This window comes from Oncorhynchus clarkii, chromosome 25 (genome assembly GCF_045791955.1).
Source record: "Oncorhynchus clarkii lewisi isolate Uvic-CL-2024 chromosome 25, UVic_Ocla_1.0, whole genome shotgun sequence".
Taxonomy (NCBI): domain Eukaryota; kingdom Metazoa; phylum Chordata; class Actinopteri; order Salmoniformes; family Salmonidae; genus Oncorhynchus; species Oncorhynchus clarkii.
This window is the reverse complement of record NC_092171.1, coordinates 33,767,037-33,783,983: the sequence shown is the minus strand read 5'-3', so window position 1 is coordinate 33,783,983 and position 16,947 is coordinate 33,767,037. Positions and strand designations below refer to the sequence as shown.

General features: G+C 46.8%; 1 protein-coding gene across 2 annotated transcripts in view; it reads left to right on the top strand.

Moving 5' to 3' along the window:
* LOC139384026 (alpha-(1,6)-fucosyltransferase-like) overlaps positions 1–16,947 on the top strand; it is a 181,353-nt gene that overhangs the window by 135,443 nt on the left and 28,963 nt on the right. The gene's annotated exons all lie outside the window — the stretch shown is intronic.

Below are 16,947 nucleotides of genomic sequence, written 5' to 3'. Positions count from 1 at the left end.
TGTTGGGCTTTCCATATGGTCTCATCAGAGATGGGAAAGTCTGTTTTGGGCGAGTCTCGACTGCTTGACAGGACAGTAGCACATGTAAAATGAGGGCCACCGTTATCACAAGCAGGAGCCCTGGATAAGGCATCTGGAACAGTGTTGTATTTTCCTTTCCTGTATTCTACTGCAAAGGTGAACTCTTGCAACCGTAGAGCCCATCTTATGAGTCTGGTGCTTGGTTTGTTGGTCTTGAACACCCACACAAGGGAGGAATGGTCAGTGACCACAGTGAAGTGTCTTCCCTCCAGGTAGTACCTCCACTTTTCCAAAGCCCAGACAACTGCAAGGCACTCTTGCTCGGTTGTGGAGTAGTTCCGTTCTGCTCCATTCAATGTCCGACTGGCGAACGCTAGCACTTCTTCAGTGCCAAGTCCAGTCTGTTGGACTAGGACAGCACCAAGTCCAACATCACTTGCATCAGTGTAAACAACAAAAGGGGAATCAAAGTTGGGATGACCTAAAATGGGAGGTGTGACGAGGTGTCGTTTCAGGGTTTCAAAGGATGTCTGGCACTCTGCCGTCCATAGGAATTTCACTCCTTTTCGCTTCAACGCGTTGAGGGGTTCTGCCACCTGGGAGAAGTTCGACACAAACCGATGGTACCATCCAGCCATCCCAAGGAACCGTTGAAGGGCCTTGAGTGTGGTTGGCACAGGAAAATCTTGTACCGCCTTGGTCTTTTCAGGATCCACATGAATGCCGTCGAAAGACACAATATGGCCAAGGAACTTCAGGGAAGTTTGGCAGAAGTTGCTCTTCTTCATATTCACGGTCAGACCAGCTTCTCTTAGCTTGTCCAACACTGCTTGAAGATCTTGAAAGTGTTGTTCTCTGTTCTGGGAGTAGATAATTATATCGTCCAGGTAGACGAAACAGATCTTCCCTTTGAGCTCACCTAACGCAATCTCCATCAGTCTTTGGAAAGTGGCAGGTGCATTCTTTAATCCAAAAGGCATCACCTTAAAGGAAAACAAGCCCTCAGCACAGACAAAAGCAGTCTTGTCCTTGCTTTCCTGGTCCATCTCAACTTGCCAATAACCACTATTGAGGTCAAGGGTAGTGAACACAACAGCGCCAGACAATGACTCCAGGATCTCGTGGATGGTAGGAAAAGGATAGGCATCAGTCTGGGAAACATTGTTGGTCTTCCTATAGTCCACACAAAATCTAAGACCACCAGTCTTTTTTGGGATGAGGACAACAGGAGCAGCCCAAGGAGAGGAGGAACGTTCTATTATATCTTGTGTTAACATATCATTAATGAGTCCCTTTTGGATGATTAGCTTCGCTGGGGACAAACGATATGGCTTTTGCTTGATCGGCATTTCCTGTGTAAGGAATATTTTGTGCTTCAGGAGCCCGGTGCGTCCTAGCCTTGAAGTACATACATCAGCATTATTCTGCAGCTGTTCCAACAGCCTTAACTCCTCTGGATGTTCCAGCTGAGCTCTTCTTACAGCCTGTAAAAGGAGATCGTCAGAAGGATTATCAAGGGTTAGTGGTAACGGAGCAACGGCAGAGAAGACTGCCACATTTGAACCCCAATCATGTAACTTCGTAGCTTCTGATTGGAAGAAATGCTTCTTGCTCGGATTGTATGGAAACCAGTAGCAATTGTGTGCGATATCAATCTGGACACCACTGAAGTACATGAAATCAATTCCCAACACGACAGGAAAAGCAAGGTTCTTGGTTTGTAGGATAACCGAAGGAATCATATAGGAGCGGTTACACAGGCGGAACTCTACCTCACTCCATCCAAGTGGTCGTTTAGCCTCACCATCAGCCAGATAGAGTGGACCTTCTGTCCACGGCTTCAAGTTGTATTGCGGACCTTTAACCTCCTTCCACAGTTTCTCATTGAGCAGTGTGTAGGATGACCCGGTGTCCAGGATGGCTCTTCCTGTCCATGGGCCTATGGACAGGGGTAACACCAGTTGGTGCGGTATGAACTGAAAGGAAGGGGATGTCGATGGGGGGGCGTAGGCAGTGACTCTTGGGATTTCAGCTCTGGTTAAAGCACCCAGAGAAGGATGGTCATTCCTGCGAAGAGAGTTAGGTGTGTTGGCCTGTTGTGATTTGTGGTTTCTGGAAGGGTTTTCTTGATACGGTCTTGGACATGTAGCTGAAGAATGTCCCTTTTGGCTACATCTCCAACAGAACATGAGAGGGGTCATGGCTTGAGACTCTGGCTGTTGTTGATGGTCTGTCTTGGGTAACTGTTTGGGTGTCTGTTTCTTTCTTTGGTCATATTGCTGTTGGCATTCTCTGTCCTTCTCAAACTGCTGTCCCAAGCGAACCAGTCCATCGACAGTGGTGACTCGTTCTCGGAGTTGACTGGCTAGTAGTGGGTTGATGTTCTTCAAAATCAATTTAATGACCTCTTCCTCCTCAATGCCAGGTTTCCACCTTCTGCACAGGGAGTGGTAACCGTATGCAAAGTCACGGATACTCTCTTTCTCTCTTTGTACTCGATTCCTGACTCTGTCTGCCAACTCATCTGTGTAGTCCTCAGACAGAAATGCAGAGGAAAACTTGGCCTCAAAGTCAGCCCAGGAGGTAGTGGTGAGACGTGCCACATCCCACCAGTCTCGAGCTGTCCCATGCAACACATTCCTCAATGTGGCAAGGAGTTCTTCGTCAGCCAGGGGATTGAGGGCAAGAAAGTCACGACATCTTTCTAGGTACATTAGCGGATCAGGACTGTCATCTTTTTTCCCAAAGGTGGGAAATTGCAATTTAATGGGCATCGCCCCCACATGACGTCTACTCAAATCACCATGAACAAACGAGCTAGGAGGGATTGAGGAAGTAGAGGGGGAGGGCGTTATCGGACAATGAAAATGAACACCAGGATGCATGGTGGATTGCATCCTGCAAGGGGTGGCTGTAGCATGGCCTTGTCTTGGCTCTTCAGAGGTGCCAGCTTGGCCCTCAGTGGTCTGAACAGAAGTGGACACTAGAGAAACTCTGTGTAAGGAGTTGTGCCTAATGGAGGCCATGTCCACAGACACGTCATCCAACATTTTAACACAATTAGAGAGCTCTGTTTGCAAGTGGTCTACAGTGTTAACCATGGGAGAAAAAACAGAATTAACGTCCTTGAGGACCTCAGTGTGATGATGTTGCAGGCGCCATTGGAGAGTGGCAGTGAGTTGGTTTCGTTGGTAGTCAAACTGCCTGTCCATGGCACCAGTAATTTCCCGTCTTCCACTCTCACTGAGCTCTGTCAGCGTGTGGGTTAGAGTGCTCAGTGAGTTTCTGAATTCCATGGCACTCTGTTGTTGCTCTTCCCTCAGACATTTGAATTTATCGTGGATAAGAGTTTGGAGATGTTGTTGAGTCCGACGAATATCAAGGATGTCACCTTGAAGTTGTAAAACTACAACCTCTGGAGATAAACCAGACAATGGAGGAAGGTTGGGTGTCAGATGGAGGGCTGGCTCAGTACTTTCACACAGATCCATGTCAATAAGTGAGTAACTGGTTAGACCTCCTGTGGCCTGTGGTCCAGACCGAGCATTCAGATTCCCAGGGCTCTGGCCCAAATCAACTCCATTATCTCCATTCCCATTATGATTTGTGTTGTCAGCTTGATGGTCAGAATGGCCCTGTGTATTCCCATTGACAGGTATGAAATGGATGAGCACATTATCTTGGGGTGAATCCATTGTTTTAATTCCACACAAAATATTTGCTTTGGTTAGTTCTCAATGTTGAGCTGTCCCATCTGGGGTGCCATTTTTTATGTAACGGTTTTGACTTGAGGTTATTTTTTATAGGGGTGCCAGGTAGGTTGTGCCTACCAGAGAAAACATTGGTTTCTCCTTTTAGTTTGGGAGGGAATGAGTCCCATCTGGTCCGTCAAGTCTACACCATACAAAGGACTTATGTAAACGTCAGAAGGGAAATCAACTTTTCATAAACCCTTAAAACATTGAAAAGAACTTCAAAAACAACTATTCTTTTGCGTGGGTTGTATTAGCAACATCAATGGATTACACACACATAATAATATAACACAATGAGTTCTGGTTCCTCCAGAAATGTCCTGTACCTCGGGCCTAAAAAGAGTCCAGCCCGGTAAAGGAGTTCAGTGAACTCAAGTGACTTTTGTCACGCAATGTTTGTCCGTTCATTCCGTGTAGCGTAAACCCAGTATTAAATCATACAATCAATATAACAATTTTACCACAGAACTTTAAAGCGTATCTGCTCTTACTAATTCCTCAACTACATCTAACTACATAAATCATCACCGTATACATCATATCAAAACAAATGAAATACCGTATACAAAAAAGGTGGTAGTCAGTCGGTCAGTCAGACAATCCAATCCGCCAATAGATCTCCAGCGGAGAAAGGCCACGAAGAATAGAGAGGTGTAGTCCACGGACGCAAAGAGTGGATCCGATCCTGGGTAAACTCTCTCAGGCTACAAAACACACGTTTAACAGCAACAAAACAACCGGAATAGAGAAGCTTCGGGAACACATCCTCAGTCACGTCTCCATCAAAAAAACCCACTTTTGCGCAGCTGATGCTGGCTATTTAATTGGGAATTAAAGGGAAAGCACCCTATTGGAAGGAGAAGCACTGAGACGGCTCAAAATAATTCAGGGCCGTCACACACCCCCTCCCCTGGAAAAAGCCGACCATTGCCCTGGAAGGCACATCTTGTTCGGGGAAACCGAGAAAAGTCTCCTCATCACTTTCCTCTACAAAAATTTTCATGACTTTTTGGAGCTCACGCTCCTCAGCTGAGGGGTCACAGGCCTTAAGGTGTGAGACTTCTGGGTCTGGGAATCTGAGAAAAGTCTCCTCACTTTCCTCTTCAAAGATATCCAAGATCTTGCGGCGCTCAATCGCCTCCAATTCCTCAGCCGAGGGGTAACAGGCCTTAAGGCGTGAGACATGGACAACGCGCATATCTTCACCTGTGTCCTCTTTCACCACTCGGTAGTTCAAAGGGCCCATCTGCTCCACAATCCTATATGGTCCTTGCCATTTAGGAGCGAGCTTGGCAGAGAAGAATTGTTCAGCTTTCGAGTAAGGATGAGAGCGAAGCCACACCCGATCACGAAGCTGAAACTGCATGTCTCGTCTGTTCTTATCATAATTTCTCTTCTGCTTGAGTCGAGCCTGGGTCATGTTCTTTGAGACAAGAGCTCTCAAGTCATGGAGATGGACTACCTGGTCATAGCAAGCAGCGTCTGGAGTAAGCTGCTGGGGCTGTAGCACCATATCCAAGGGTCCTCGGAGGGGACGACTTAGGTTCAGCTCTGCAGGTGTGACTCCAGTGGACTCTTGCACAGCAGAATTCAGGGCAAATCGAAACTCGTGAAGGTGCTTGTCCCAGTGTTTGTGCTGGGTCCCTACATAGGAAGCAATCATTGTCTTCAAGGTTCGATTTACTCTCTCAGTGAGATTGGTCTGTGGGTGATAGGCCGTGGTCAACTTCTGTCTCAGGTTCCATCTTTGGCAGGTCTCCTCAAAGAGATCAGAGACAAATTGGGAACCTCGATCAGACAGGATGTAATCAGGCACTCCCCAGCGAGTCAGGATCTCTTTCGTAAGGATGTTAGAGACGGTCCTTGCTGTGGCCTGACGCAGGGAAAAGAGTTCCACCCACTTTGAATAATAATCAACAAACACAAGCATGTACACATTCTGATTGGAGCTTCTAGGAAATGGACCCATCAAATCCACTCCTAGCATTTCCCAAGGTCGGGTAACCACCGTTTGCTGCAACTTGCCAGCAGGCTTTCTACCTTCTGGTTTGTACATTTGACAAACCTGACAGTTTCGGATGTGTGACTTCACATCCATGCTCAGATGTGGCCAGTACAGTAACGCTTGCAACCGCTTGTAGGTTTTGAACCTGCCCAAATGACCAGCTAATGGGTCTTCATGGAAATGTTGAAGCAGTTGTAGGCGTAGAGTTTCAGGTATGTACAATTGGTAGAGGGTTCTGTGAAGTAGTTGTACAACACGGTAGACTTTGTCTTCCATGATGGTCAGCTTTGTGGTAGGATTGACCATCTTTTCTCCATCTTCCAGGATAGTCTGGTACAAAGCCTGTACTTCTGGATCATCCTGTTGGGCTTTCCATATGGTCTCATCAGAGATGGGAAAGTCTGTTTTGGGCGAGTCTCGACTGCTTGACAGGACAGTAGCACATGTAAAATGAGGGCCACCGTTATCACAAGCAGGAGCCCTGGATAAGGCATCTGGAACAGTGTTGTATTTTCCTTTCCTGTATTCTACTGCAAAGGTGAACTCTTGCAACCGTAGAGCCCATCTTATGAGTCTGGTGCTTGGTTTGTTGGTCTTGAACACCCACACAAGGGAGGAATGGTCAGTGACCACAGTGAAGTGTCTTCCCTCCAGGTAGTACCTCCACTTTTCCAAAGCCCAGACAACTGCAAGGCACTCTTGCTCGGTTGTGGAGTAGTTCCGTTCTGCTCCATTCAATGTCCGACTGGCGAACGCTAGCACTTCTTCAGTGCCAAGTCCAGTCTGTTGGACTAGGACAGCACCAAGTCCAACATCACTTGCATCAGTGTAAACAACAAAAGGGGAATCAAAGTTGGGATGACCTAAAATGGGAGGTGTGACGAGGTGTCGTTTCAGGGTTTCAAAGGATGTCTGGCACTCTGCCGTCCATAGGAATTTCACTCCTTTTCGCTTCAACGCGTTGAGGGGTTCTGCCACCTGGGAGAAGTTCGACACAAACCGATGGTACCATCCAGCCATCCCAAGGAACCGTTGAAGGGCCTTGAGTGTGGTTGGCACAGGAAAATCTTGTACCGCTTTGGTCTTTTCAGGATCCACATGAATGCCGTCGAAAGACACAATATGGCCAAGGAACTTCAGGGAAGTTTGGCAGAAGTTGCTCTTCTTCATATTCACGGTCAGACCAGCTTCTCTTAGCTTGTCCAACACTGCTTGAAGATCTTGAAAGTGTTGTTCTCTGTTCTGGGAGTAGATAATTATATCGTCCAGGTAGACGAAACAGATCTTCCCTTTGAGCTCACCTAACGCAATCTCCATCAGTCTTTGGAAAGTGGCAGGTGCATTCTTTAATCCAAAAGGCATCACCTTAAAGGAAAACAAGCCCTCAGCACAGACAAAAGCAGTCTTGTCCTTGCTTTCCTGGTCCATCTCAACTTGCCAATAACCACTATTGAGGTCAAGGGTAGTGAACACAACAGCGCCAGACAATGACTCCAGGATCTCGTGGATGGTAGGAAAAGGATAGGCATCAGTCTGGGAAACATTGTTGGTCTTCCTATAGTCCACACAAAATCTAAGACCACCAGTCTTTTTTGGGATGAGGACAACAGGAGCAGCCCAAGGAGAGGAGGAACGTTCTATTATATCTTGTGTTAACATATCATTAATGAGTCCCTTTTGGATGATTAGCTTCGCTGGGGACAAACGATATGGCTTTTGCTTGATCGGCATTTCCTGTGTAAGGAATATTTTGTGCTTCAGGAGCCCGGTGCGTCCTAGCCTTGAAGTACATACATCAGCATTATTCTGCAGCTGTCCCAACAGCCTTAACTCCTCTGGATGTTCCAGCTGAGCTCTTCTCACAGCCTGTAAAAGGAGATCGTCAGAAGGATTATCAAGGGTTAGTGGTAACGGAGCAACGGCAGAGAAGACTGCCACATTTGAACCCCAATCATGTAACTTCGTAGCTTCTGATTGGAAGAAATGCTTCTTGCTCGGATTGTATGGAAACCAGTAGCAATTGTGTGCGATATCAATCTGGACACCACTGAAGTACATGAAATCAATTCCCAACACGACAGGAAAAGCAAGGTTCTTGGTTTGTAGGATAACCGAAGGAATCATATAGGAGCGGTTACACAGGCGGAACTCTACCTCACTCCATCCAAGTGGTCGTTTAGCCTCACCATCAGCCAGATAGAGTGGACCTTCTGTCCACGGCTTCAAGTTGTATTGCGGACTTTAACCTCCTTCCACAGTTTCTCATTGAGCAGTGTGTAGGATGACCCGGTGTCCAGGATGGCTCTTCCTGTCCATGGGCCTATGGACAGGGGTAACACCAGTTGGTGCGGTATGAACTGAAAGGAAGGGGATGTCGATGGGGGGGCGTAGGCAGTGACTCTTGGGGTTTCAGCTCTGGTTAAAGCACCCAGAGAAGGATGGTCATTCCTGCGAAGAGAGTTAGGTGTGTTGGCCTGTTGTGATTTGTGGTTTCTGGAAGGGTTTTCTTGATACGGTCTTGGACATGTAGCTGAAGAATGTCCCTTTTGGCTACATCTCCAACAGAACATGAGAGGGGTCATGGCTTGAGACTCTGGCTGTTGTTGATGGTCTGTCTTGGGTAACTGTTTGGGTGTCTGTTTCTTTCTCTGGTCATATTGCTGTTGGCATTCTCTGTCCTTCTCAAACTGCTGTCCCAAGCGAACCAGTCCATCGACAGTGGTGACTCGTTCTCGGAGTTGACTGGCTAGTAGTGGGTTGATGTTCTTCAAAATCAATTTAATGACCTCTTCCTCCTCAATGCCAGGTTTCCACCTTCTGCACAGGGAGTGGTAACCGTATGCAAAGTCACGGATACCCTCTTTCTCGCTTTGCACTCGATTCCTGACTCTGTCTGCCAGCTCATCTGTGTAGTCCTCAGACAGAAATGCAGAGGAAAACTTGGCCTCAAAGTCAGCCCAGGAGGTAGTGGTGAGACGTGCCACATCCCACCAGTCTCGAGCTGTCCCATGCAACACATTCCTCAATGTGGCAAGGAGTTCTTCGTCAGCCAGGGGATTGAGGGCAAGAAAGTCACGACATCTTTCTAGGTACATTAGCGGATCCGGACTGTCATCTTTTTTCCCAAAGGTGGGAAATTGCAATTTAATGGGCATCGCCCCCACATGACGTCTACTCAATTCACCATGAACAAACGAGCTAGGAGGGATTGAGGAAGTAGAGGGGGAGGGCGTTATCGGACAATGAAAATGAACACCAGGATGCATGGTGGATTGCATCCTGCAAGGGGTGGCTGTAGCATGGCCTTGTCTTGGCTCTTCAGAGGTGCCAGCTTGGCCCTCAGTGGTCTGAACAGAAGTGGACACTAGAGAAACTCTGTGTAAGGAGTTGTGCCTAATGGAGGCCATGTCCACAGACACGTCATCCAACATTTTAACACAATTAGAGAGCTCTGTTTGCAAGTGGTCTACAGTGTTAACCATGGGAGAAAAAACAGAATTAACGTCCTTGAGGACCTCAGTGTGATGATGTTGCAGGCGCCATTGGAGAGTGGCAGTGAGTTGGTTTCGTTGGTAGTCAAACTGCCTGTCCATGGCACCAGTAATTTCCCGTCTTCCACTCTCACTGAGCTCTGTCAGCGTGTGGGTTAGAGTGCTCAGTGAGTTTCTGAATTCCATGGCACTCTGTTGTTGCTCTTCCCTCAGACATTTTAATTTATGGTGGATAAGAGTTTGGAGATGTTGTTGAGTCCGACGAATATCAAGGATGTCACCTTGAAGTTGTAAAACTACAACCTCTGGAGATAAACCAGACAATGGAGGAAGGTTGGGTGTCAGATGGAGGGCTGGCTCAGTACTTTCACACAGATCCATGTCAATAAGTGAGTAACTGGTTAGACCTCCTGTGGCCTGTGGTCCAGACCGAGCATTCAGATTCCCAGGGCTCTGGCCCAAATCAACTCCATTATCTCCATTCCCATTATGATTTGTGTTGTCAGCTTGATGGTCAGAATGGCCCTGTGTATTCCCATTGACAGGTATGAAATGGATGAGCACATTATCTTGGGGTGAATCCATTGTTTTAATTCCACACAAAATATTTGCTTTGGTTAGTTCTCAATGTTGAGCTGTCCTATCTGGGGTGCCATTTTTTATGTAACGGTTTTGACTTGAGGTTATTATTTATAGGGGTGCCAGGTAGGTTGTGCCTACCAGAGAAAACATTGGTTTCTCCTTTTAGTTTGGGAGGGAATGAGTCCCATCTGGTCCGTCAAGTCTACACCAATACAAAGGACTTATGTAAACGTCAGAAGGGAAATCAACTTTTCATAAACCCTTAAAACATTGAAAAGAACTTCAAAAACAACTGTATTCTTTTGCGTGGGTTGTATTAGCAACATCAATGGATTACACACTCATAATAATATAACACAATGAGTTCTGGTTCCTCCAGAAATGTCCTGTACCTCGGGCCTAAAAAGAGTCCAGCCCGGTAAAGGAGTTCAGTGAACTCAAGTGACTTTTGTCACGCAATGTTTGTCCGTTCATTCCGTGTAGCGTAAACCCAGTATTAAATCATACAATCAATATAACAATTTTACCACAGAACTTTAAAGCGTATCAGCTCTTACTAATTCCTCAACTACATCTAACTACATAAATCATCACCGTATACATCATATCAAAACAAATGAAATACCGTATACAAAAAGGTGGTAGTCAGTCGGTCAGTCAGACAATCCAATCCGCCAATAGATCTCCAGCGGAGAAAGGCCACGAAGAAGGGAGAGGTGTAGTCCACAGACGCAAAGAGTGGATCCGATCCTGGGTAAACTCTCTCAGGCTACAAAACACACGTTTAACAGCAACAAAACAACCGGAATAGAGAAGCTTCGGGAACACATCCTCAGTCACGTCTCCATCACAACCCCCTTTTGCGCAGCTGATGCTGGCTATTTAATTGAGAATTAAAGGGAAAGCACCCTATTGGAAGGAGAAGCACTGAGACGGTTCAGAATAATTCAGGGCCGTCACACACCCCCTCCCCTGGAAAAAGCCGACCATTGCCCTGGAAGGCACATCTTGTTCGGGGAAACCGAGAAAGGTCTCCTCATCACTTTCCTCTACAAAAATTTTCATGACTTTTTGGAGCTCACGCTCCTCAGCTGAGGGGTCACAGGCCTTAAGGTGTGAGACTTCTGGGTCTGGGAATCTGAGAAAAGTCTCCTCACTTTCCTCTTCAAAGATATCCAAGATCTTGCGGCGCTCAATCGCCTCCAATTCCTCAGCCGAGGGGTAACAGGCCTTAAGGCGTGAGACATGGACAACGCGCATATCTTCACCTGTGTCCTCTTTCACCACTCGGTAGTTCAAAGGGCCCATCTGCTCCACAATCCTATATGGTCCTTGCCATTTAGGAGCGAGCTTGGCAGAGAAGAATTGTTCAGCTTTCGAGTAAGGATGAGAGCGAAGCCACACCCGATCACGAAGCTGAAACTGCATGTCTCGTCTGTTCTTATCATAATTTCTCTTCTGCTTGAGTCGAGCCTGGATCATGTTCTTTGAGACAAGAGCTCTCAAGTCATGGAGATGGACTACCTGGTCATAGCAAGCAGCGTCTGGAGTAAGCTGCTGGGGCTGTAGCACCATATCCAAGGGTCCTCGGAGGGGACGACTTAGGTTCAGCTCTGCAGGTGTGACTCCAGTGGACTCTTGCACAGCAGAATTCAGGGCAAATCGAAACTCGTGAAGGTGCTTGTCCCAGTGTTTGTGCTGGGTCCCTACATAGGAAGCAATCATTGTCTTCAAGGTTCGATTTACTCTCTCAGTGAGATTGGTCTGTGGGTGATAGGCCGTGGTCAACTTCTGTCTCAGGTTCCATCTTTGGCAGGTCTCCTCAAAGAGATCAGAGACAAATTGGGAACCTCGATCAGACAGGATGTAATCAGGCACTCCCCAGCGAGTCAGGATCTCTTTCGTAAGGATGTTAGAGACGGTCCTTGCTGTGGCCTGACGCAGGGAAAAGAGTTCCACCCACTTTGAATAATAATCAACAAACACAAGCATGTACACATTCTGATTGGAGCTTCTAGGAAATGGACCCATCAAATCCACTCCTAGCATTTCCCAAGGTCGGGTAACCACCGTTTGCTGCAACTTGCCAGCAGGCTTTCTACCTTCTGGTTTGTACATTTGACAAACCTGACAGTTTCGGATGTGTGACTTCACATCCATGCTCAGATGTGGCCAGTACAGTAACGCTTGCAACCGCTTGTAGGTTTTGAACCTGCCCAAATGACCAGCTAATGGGTCTTCATGGAAATGTTGAAGCAGTTGTAGGCGTAGAGTTTCAGGTATGTACAATTGGTAGAGGGTTCTGTGAAGTAGTTGTACAACACGGTAGACTTTGTCTTCCATGATGGTCAGCTTTGTGGTAGGATTGACCATCTTTTCTCCATCTTCCAGGATAGTCTGGTACAAAGCCTGTACTTCTGGATCATCCTGTTGGGCTTTCCATATGGTCTCATCAGAGATGGGAAAGTCTGTTTTGGGCGAGTCTCGACTGCTTGACAGGACAGTAGCACATGTAAAATGAGGGCCACCGTTATCACAAGCAGGAGCCCTGGATAAGGCATCTGGAACAGTGTTGTATTTTCCTTTCCTGTATTCTACTGCAAAGGTGAACTCTTGCAACCGTAGAGCCCATCTTATGAGTCTGGTGCTTGGTTTGTTGGTCTTGAACACCCACACAAGGGAGGAATGGTCAGTGACCACAGTGAAGTGTCTTCCCTCCAGGTAGTACCTCCACTTTTCCAAAGCCCAGACAACTGCAAGGCACTCTTGCTCGGTTGTGGAGTAGTTCCGTTCTGCTCCATTCAATGTCCGACTGGCGAACGCTAGCACTTCTTCAGTGCCAAGTCCAGTCTGTTGGACTAGGACAGCACCAAGTCCAACATCACTTGCATCAGTGTAAACAACAAAAGGGGAATCAAAGTTGGGATGACCTAAAATGGGAGGTGTGACGAGGTGTCGTTTCAGGGTTTCAAAGGATGTCTGGCACTCTGCCGTCCATAGGAATTTCACTCCTTTTCGCTTCAACGCGTTGAGGGGTTCTGCCACCTGGGAGAAGTTCGACACAAACCGATGGTACCATCCAGCCATCCCAAGGAACCGTTGAAGGGCCTTGAGTGTGGTTGGCACAGGAAAATCTTGTACCGCTTTGGTCTTTTCAGGATCCACATGAATGCCGTCGAAAGACACAATATGGCCAAGGAACTTCAGGGAAGTTTGGCAGAAGTTGCTCTTCTTCATATTCACGGTCAGACCAGCTTCTCTTAGCTTGTCCAACACTGCTTGAAGATCTTGAAAGTGTTGTTCTCTGTTCTGGGAGTAGATAATTATATCGTCCAGGTAGACGAAACAGATCTTCCCTTTGAGCTCACCTAACGCAATCTCCATCAGTCTTTGGAAAGTGGCAGGTGCATTCTTTAATCCAAAAGGCATCACCTTAAAGGAAAACAAGCCCTCAGCACAGACAAAAGCAGTCTTGTCCTTGCTTTCCTGGTCCATCTCAACTTGCCAATAACCACTATTGAGGTCAAGGGTAGTGAACACAACAGCGCCAGACAATGACTCCAGGATCTCGTGGATGGTAGGAAGAGGATAGGCATCAGTCTGGGAAACATTGTTGGTCTTCCTATAGTCCACACAAAATCTAAGACCACCAGTCTTTTTTTGGGATGAGGACAACAGGAGCAGCCCAAGGAGAGGAGGAACGTTCTATTATATCTTGTGTTAACATATCATTAATGAGTCCCTTTTGGATGATTAGCTTCGCTGGGGACAAACGATATGGCTTTTGCTTGATCGGCATTTCCTGTGTAAGGAATATTTTGTGCTTCAGGAGCCCGGTGCGTCCTAGCCTTGAAGTACATACATCAGCATTATTCTGCAGCTGTTCCAACAGCCTTAACTCCTCTGGATGTTCCAGCTGAGCTCTTCTCACAGCCTGTAAAAGGAGATCGTCAGAAGGATTATCAAGGGTTAGTGGTAACGGAGCAACGGCAGAGAAGACTGCCACATTTGAACCCCAATCATGTAACTTCGTAGCTTCTGATTGGAAGAAATGCTTCTTGCTCGGATTGTATGGAAACCAGTAGCAATTGTGTGCGATATCAATCTGGACACCACTGAAGTACATGAAATCAATTCCCAACACGACAGGAAAAGCAAGGTTCTTGGTTTGTAGGATAACCGAAGGAATCATATAGGAGCGGTTACACAGGCGGAACTCTACCTCACTCCATCCAAGTGGTCGTTTAGCCTCACCATCAGCCAGATAGAGTGGACCTTCTGTCCACGGCTTCAAGTTGTATTGCGGACCTTTAACCTCCTTCCACAGTTTCTCATTGAGCAGTGTGTAGGATGACCCGGTGTCCAGGATGGCTCTTCCTGTCCATGGGCCTATGGACAGGGGTAACACCAGTTGGTGCGGTATGAACTGAAAGGAAGGGGATGTCGATGGGGGGGCGTAGGCAGTGACTCTTGGGATTTCAGCTCTGGTTAAAGCACCCAGAGAAGGATGGTCATTCCTGCGAAGAGAGTTAGGTGTGTTGGCCTGTTGTGATTTGTGGTTTCTGGAAGGGTTTTCTTGATACGGTCTTGGACATGTAGCTGAAGAATGTCCCTTTTGGCTACATCTCCAACAGAACATGAGAGGGGTCATGGCTTGAGACTCTGGCTGTTGTTGATGGTCTGTCTTGGGTAACTGTTTGGGTGTCTGTTTCTTTCTTTGGTCATATTGCTGTTGGCATTCTCTGTCCTTCTCAAACTGCTGTCCCAAGCGAACCAGTCCATCGACAGTGGTGACTCGTTCTCGGAGTTGACTGGCTAGTAGTGGGTTGATGTTCTTCAAAATCAATTTAATGACCTCTTCCTCCTCAATGCCAGGTTTCCACCTTCTGCACAGGGAGTGGTAACCGTATGCAAAGTCACGGATACTCTCTTTCTCTCTTTGCACTCGATTCCTGACTCTGTCTGCCAACTCATCTGTGTAGTCCTCAGACAGAAATGCAGAGGAAAACTTGGCCTCAAAGTCAGCCCAGGAGGTAGTGGTGAGACGTGCCACATCCCACCAGTCTCGAGCTGTCCCATGCAACACATTCCTCAATGTGGCAAGGAGTTCTTCGTCAGCCAGGGGATTGAGGGCAAGAAAGTCACGACATCTTTCTAGGTACATTAGCGGATCAGGACTGTCATCTTTTTTCCCAAAGGTGGGAAATTGCAATTTAATGGGCATCGCCCCCACATGACGTCTACTCAAATCACCATGAACAAACGAGCTAGGAGGGATTGAGGAAGTAGAGGGGGAGGGCGTTATCGGACAATGAAAATGAACACCAGGATGCATGGTGGATTGCATCCTGCAAGGGGTGGCTGTAGCATGGCCTTGTCTTGGCTCTTCAGAGGTGCCAGCTTGGCCCTCAGTGGTCTGAACAGAAGTGGACACTAGAGAAACTCTGTGTAAGGAGTTGTGCCTAATGGAGGCCATGTCCACAGACACGTCATCCAACATTTTAACACAATTAGAGAGCTCTGTTTGCAAGTGGTCTACAGTGTTAACCATGGGAGAAAAAACAGAATTAACGTCCTTGAGGACCTCAGTGTGATGATGTTGCAGGCGCCATTGGAGAGTGGCAGTGAGTTGGTTTCGTTGGTAGTCAAACTGCCTGTCCATGGCACCAGTAATTTCCCGTCTTCCACTCTCACTGAGCTCTGTCAGCGTGTGGGTTAGAGTGCTCAGTGAGTTTCTGAATTCCATGGCACTCTGTTGTTGCTCTTCCCTCAGACATTTGAATTTATCGTGGATAAGAGTTTGGAGATGTTGTTGAGTCCGACGAATATCAAGGATGTCACCTTGAAGTTGTAAAACTACAACCTCTGGAGATAAACCAGACAATGGAGGAAGGTTGGGTGTCAGATGGAGGGCTGGCTCAGTACTTTCACACAGATCCATGTCAATAAGTGAGTAACTGGTTAGACCTCCTGTGGCCTGTGGTCCAGACCGAGCATTCAGATTCCCAGGGCTCTGGCCCAAATCAACTCCATTATCTCCATTCCCATTATGATTTGTGTTGTCAGCTTGATGGTCAGAATGGCCCTGTGTATTCCCATTGACAGGTATGAAATGGATGAGCACATTATCTTGGGGTGAATCCATTGTTTTAATTCCACACAAAATATTTGCTTTGGTTAGTTCTCAATGTTGAGCTGTCCCATCTGGGGTGCCATTTTTTATGTAACGGTTTTGACTTGAGGTTATTTTTTATAGGGGTGCCAGGTAGGTTGTGCCTACCAGAGAAAACATTGGTTTCTCCTTTTAGTTTGGGAGGGAATGAGTCCCATCTGGTCCGTCAAGTCTACACCATACAAAGGACTTATGTAAACGTCAGAAGGGAAATCAACTTTTCATAAACCCTTAAAACATTGAAAAGAACTTCAAAAACAACTATTCTTTTGCGTGGGTTGTATTAGCAACATCAATGGATTACACACACATAATAATATAACACAATGAGTTCTGGTTCCTCCAGAAATGTCCTGTACCTCGGGCCTAAAAAGAGTCCAGCCCGGTAAAGGAGTTCAGTGAACTCAAGTGACTTTTGTCACGCAATGTTTGTCCGTTCATTCCGTGTAGCGTAAACCCAGTATTAAATCATACAATCAATATAACAATTTTACCACAGAACTTTAAAGCGTATCTGCTCTTACTAATTCCTCAACTACATCTAACTACATAAATCATCACCGTATACATCATATCAAAACAAATGAAATACCGTATACAAAAAAGGTGGTAGTCAGTCGGTCAGTCAGACAATCCAATCCGCCAATAGATCTCCAGCGGAGAAAGGCCACGAAGAAGGGAGAGGTGTAGTCCACGGACGCAAAGAGTGGATCCGATCCTGGGTAAACTCTCTCAGGCTACAAAACACACGTTTAACAGCAACAAAACAACCGGAATAGAGAAGCTTCGGGAACACATCCTCAGTCACGTCTCCATCACAACCCCACTTTTGCGCAGCTGATGCTGGCTATTTAATTGGGAATTAAAGGGAAAGCACCCTATTGGAAGGAGAAGCACTGAGACGGCGCAAAATAATTCAGG